The following is a 5,720-nucleotide window of genomic DNA, read 5'->3' on the forward strand; positions in this document are numbered from 1 at the left end:
TCCCAGCAATGAGAGAAGAGTAAGTGAGAAAAAATAAAAAAATTAAATTAAATTAAATTAAAAAATTTTAAAAAACCAAAAATGGGCATCTAAGATGAATATACACTTCTCAGAGGAAGAAATATAAATGGCAAAAAAAATATGAAAAATGTTCAACATTATTGGTCATTTGAGAAATTCAAATTAAAACAACACTGACATTCCTTCTCACCCCAGAAAGAATGGCTAACATCAAGAAGTCAGCTAGTAACAAATGAGAGAAACATCGTGGAGAAAAAGGAACTCTTCTGCACTGTTGGTAGGAGTGCATACTGGTACAACCACTATGGGAATCTGTGGAAATTCTTTCAACAGATAGGATTGGAGGGTTGGCCAGATTAGCTCAGTGGCTTAGGCAGAGCGCAGGGGCTGGGGTTCAGTCCCCATCACCACAAGTCATGCCAGTCCTGCCCCCATGGTGTGCTGAGATGATGACTGAGACTTGGCATCGTGGCAAGCACCTATAATCCCAGCATTTGGATAGAGGATGTATCAGATATTAAACTGATAAGAACAGATACTACACTTGATCTTAGTCAAAAGGCCAGGAAGCGATATTCCCAGCATTTGGGAAGCTGAAAACAGGAGAATTGCTGTGAGTCTGGTCTGTCTAGTGAGACGCTGTAGACCCTATACCAAATGCATAAAAATTAAAAATAAATAAATAAATAAAATAGAATTGGAGATCTTATTCAAGTCAACTATTCCCCTCCTGGGTATCTTTCCAGAAGAACTGAAAACCTCATACCACACTCATATATGTGCACCCATTTTTTTAGCAGTGCAATTTGTCATAACGAAATCCTAGAAACAGCCCAGATGTCCATCAAATGAAGAATGGATAAAGAAGTTGTAGTCTTTTTTACACAATGGAGTATTATTCAGTTAGAAAACAGTATAAATTTGAGTGTTTTGTCAGTAAATGGATGCAATTAGAAAACATACTCTTAAATGAAACAAATCAGACCCACATGTGCAAACATAGTATTGTGTCTTTAGTGTAAGAACCTGAAAGAGAAAAATAGAATCTGAAGGATACAATAGATACTGGGAAAATGGAATGAACTTATTCAAAAGGAAAGAGTTACTGAGTTGAGGAGAAAGAAAGGAAAAGAGTTGGGGGAAAGAGATTTATTTACGTATGTAAGCAGGATAGTTTGAACAACTGTACTGTGAATTTCTGCTGGTCTATGGATAGAAACTTAATGCTTTAATTTGTTTCATCTCCTTTCTTCAATTAGTACTTTTTCTCTTCTTAATCTCTTATATATTTCTTTCTTTTTTCTTCTTCTAATTTTACATGCGTATATCTGGGAATATGCATAACTGGTTGGAATACAACACTATGTATTACAAGTACCGTGAAATTCATATTACTTTAAGTGAAATTTTATCACTTGTAATTTTTTTCTGCTTTAATTATAATTTTTACTCTCTTTAAAATTAAAAAGGACTGTTTTCATTGCATCCCATAAATTCCAGTATATTGCATGTGCTTTGTTGTTACGGTTGATACACTAGGTCAACCTGAGGAGTCTAGAAACTGAACTATGTAACTCAGCATTTCTACATCCTAGGGTAAAAAAAGATATGCCCTTAGAGCATGAGAATGTTGTTTATTGTGTCAAATTGAGAAGTTTAGAAGGTCAACTAAGTGACTCAGCAGGAGGTCAGCGTCCTAACTTTGTATTCATCCTGAGCCTCTGCAAGAGGAGGGAATAGAGATATGTGAGTGCTACACTCCCCTGGGTGGGGATATCCTGGGCAGCTGTTTCTGTGCCGAGCCACCCTGCCTTGGTGCCAGTTGGCGATGGACTGAAACCTTCACAAACTGTGAGCTAAATATACCCTTCCTTCCTTAATTTGAGGTGTCATGTATTTTGTCTCAACAGTGAGCAAAAACAAACCAAGACCCTCATTTAGCTATAGATATTGTTTAATTTCTTCCTTATTTCACTTATAACCAATTGGTTGGGGTTTTTTGTTGTTGTTGTTGTTGGGTGTTTTTTTTTTTTTGTTTTTTTTTTTTTTTTTTTTTTTTTTTTTGCAGAACTGGGGATTGAACTCAGGCCTTGAACTTGCCAGGGAAATACTTATTCCATCGAGCCATCTCCATGGCCCCCACCAATTGGTTGTTGAGGAGGATATTATTTAATTTCCATGTGTTTATGGAGTGTTTGCAGTTTCTTTTGTCATTAGTTTCCAGTTTCATTACACTATGGCCAAATAATATGTATAAGATAAATTCAATTCCTTTTCATTTACTTAAGCTTGTTCTGTGGGCAAGTATATGATCTGTTTTAGAGAATGTCCCATGTGTAGCTGAGAAGGATGTACATTGTGATGTTGTTTGGTAAAACATCTACTAAATCCATTTGTTCCCAGGTTTGCTTCATTTCTGTTATTTCTTTGCTGATGTTTTGTCTAGTTGATCTAGTTCTTTGTGACAAGGGGGTATTAAGATACCATGTTACGGCTGTGTTGTTGCTCATTTGATTTTTCATGTCTATTAATAATTGGATTGGGGCTTGGGGTGATAGCTCAGAGGCATATGTGCTTGCCTGCCAAGTGTAAGGTCCTGAGTTTGATCCTCAGTACCAAAATAATAATAATGATTATGATGGTGGTGATGATGATGATGATGATGATGATGATAATTGGATTTTATAATTAATTGGGTGCTCCCATACTTGGTTCATACATATTGTGATTGTTTCCTCTTCCTCCTGAAGTTTTTACTTAACAAGTAGGTAGTGATCTTCTTTATCTCTTTTGATCATTGTTTGAAGAACGTTCTGCAAACAGAACAAATACCCCTGCTATTTTCTAGGTTTTTGTTGTATGGAAGACTGCTTTCCATCCTCTAATTCTCAGCCTATGAATTTCTTTTTCAGTTACATGTGTATCTTGTATACAACACAAAGTTGTATCTTGTTTCTTTGTTTTATTTATTAACTTCTTTGGCTGACTCAGGTTGCCTTAAGAGACAGTCTGATGGGGCATGAGGAGCTGAAGATCAAACCACAGTTCCCTGCACCTGATGGAGTTTGCCCAAGCAGGGGCTCTAAACAACTGAGCTAACCCACAAACTCCTGTAACTTGTTTCTTGATCTGTTCTACCAGTCATTTTGTTTTGATTGGCAAATTGAGGCCATTTGCACTGATGACTATAGCTGATATGTATTGTGTATTGGGTTATCTTTGTCATGATATCTTTCCTGATACTGGTTCCATGCTTTTCCCCTCTATTTAATTGCTTTCCCTGACGCCTGGTTTCTTTCTATTGTTATTCTTGGAATTGTGGTCATTTTTATCTCTGTCTAGAATGTCTTTCACTACTTTTTGTAGATTTGGTTTGGTGGCTGTGAATTTCTTTAGTTGCTCTTTATTATGGAAGTGTCCTGTTTATCCACTGATTTTGAAAGACAGTTTCAAAAAATACATCAATCTGGGTTGAAAGTTGTTTTGTTTTAGGACTTCAAATAATTTACTCCAAGCTTGAAAGTTTGTGGTGAGAATCTGTCATAATCCTTTTTTTAATTAATTTTTTTGAGAAACAAATACCAATGAGACAGTTTCAAAAAAAGTTAGTATGACAATTATGATAATTAATACATTGCATATTGTTGTCTTTAAAGTAGATATTCACAGTGCAAGATGCAGACATGATATCCTGTCTAAGCACTGTTAGTACAAATCTTCCTTCTCTTTGAATGAAGAGAAAATAGCTATATATCTATCCTAACTATTTTGTATATAAAGTTACAAAATGAGACATCGATTATATTTCTCTTTTTTGTTTAGTTTTATCTGTCATAATTATGATAGGCTTTCCTTTATAGGAGATCTCTTTCTTTTCTCCAACAGCTTTTAATATTCTATTCTGGTGCTGAATTTTAAATTTAATTATTATATGTATTGGCATAGTTTTATTTCTTTTTTTGCTGTTCACCTCTCATTTATTTTTTCCCATAATTTTATTGATAAACAAATAGCAATGAGATAGTTTCAAATTAAATTGGTAGGACACTTTCAATAATTCACACGTTGCATACATTCTTCTTAGTGGTTAATTGCTGTACAAGATGCGGACATGATATCCTTATTTACAAACACCATTAGAACAAATCACTCTATTCCTTAAGAGAATGTAACTATATAGCTATCCTAACCATTTTGAATACACAGATACAAAATGGACATTCATCTGTATCATCTTTTTTTGTTAAGTTCCGTTATTTGAATATTATACGTGTGTAAACTCAGTAAAATATTCAAAAACACTCCAGTAGCCCATAATAGTATTGGGTCTTCTGCTTCACTGACAATGTCAGAAATTGTTGACCTGAGTCCCCCACAGCTCAACATAACAGCATGGCTTTACTTCTCATACTTCGTTTTTATACTTTTCTGCTGGAACAAGGTAAAGCAGGACCTACGCAACAAGCATTGTAGCATTTGGATCTGATGAGCTCAGTGAAATCCCCTCAGGATTTATCCTGAGATCCTGTACCTCAGATTGTAGAAATTTTGTCAGTGTCAGTCATGTGGATGAGTCACGGCCATTGCTTGGCCAATGTGCTCTCTGTGAAAGCCTGAATGTTTTCTCTCCAAGTGATTCTCCTTAGGCACAGTCTACATCATCAATCACTTTCCTCTTTGGCCCCATAATCTCCTTGATCAGAAAATTTGGGGCGCTACTGAGTTACATGACGTTACAGTACAGGTTCTCATATGTCTTCAGTCTTAATTGAACTTAGAGGGCTAGGGCCAAAATGTTGGCTTTCCGTGCAGCCCTTCTTTTTCTCTAATTTTAGTCTGCAAACTTAGGTTGTTAACCATCCAGAAGACAAACTTATTGTCATTACCATACAACTTAGGCTGTTAAGCTTAACCTCACTATCTGTCTGCATATCAAACATCTAATGCATAATATGGAATAGGTATTTTTCAATGAGTATTGATATGTTGAACTTTAAGTCCCTACAGTATATGATAAAAAACATTTAAAATTTAGAATATATTTTTAAAATATGCATAAAGAATTCTATGCTTCTTATGTTTACACATAAGTCCAAAAATCTCACAATATACAACCTGGAAGCAAGACAGTGCCACATTATTCCTTTTCCTGTCTCTTGCTTTCATTCACCACCCCCTTCTTCTTGAACAACCATCTACCTGAGAGACATCATAGCAGCAACTGGCATGTCATGACAAGCAGCCCATATTCAGAAGAACAGACTGACAGACACTCCAAGCATGAAACTACTCTTACAAATTACCATTTGCAGTGCAGTTACTTAGTACACAGGTATCAGTATATATAGTTAGTCATGGTGAGAATCTGTCCAATTAACAGCTAGATTCAAAAATCTTCTGAAGATTCTCAGGATCATTGCCTTGCCCATTATCTACATATAACTGTATGGCTTGACATTGTCATGTTTCCTAGCTCTTCTCCTTTCCCTCTCTTAAACAGTTAGTCCTTGAGATCCTGCTTTCCTTTTACTTGTATTATACCTTTCCATCTGTATTTCTTCTTTTGAGTTCTTATACAAGGGAGACTATACAATATTCACACATGTGTGTTTGGTTTATTTCACTCATGACTATATTTTCAAGTGACATCCACTTCAATATAAAGGCTTTGAGTTTATCATTCTTAATAGCTGAATAAT

General features: G+C 35.5%; 1 non-coding gene across 1 annotated transcript; it reads right to left on the reverse strand.

Moving 5' to 3' along the window:
• Positions 1 to 408: 408 nt before the first annotated feature.
• LOC111815726 lies at positions 409 to 595 on the reverse strand. Its single transcript, XR_002820378.1, has one exon. It is a non-coding gene; the product is annotated as a U2 spliceosomal RNA (small nuclear RNA).
• Positions 596 to 5,720: the final 5,125 nt, after the last annotated feature.

This window comes from Octodon degus, unplaced genomic scaffold (assembly GCF_000260255.1).
Source record: "Octodon degus isolate 3935 unplaced genomic scaffold, OctDeg1.0 scaffold00020, whole genome shotgun sequence".
Lineage (NCBI taxonomy): Eukaryota > Metazoa > Chordata > Mammalia > Rodentia > Octodontidae > Octodon > Octodon degus.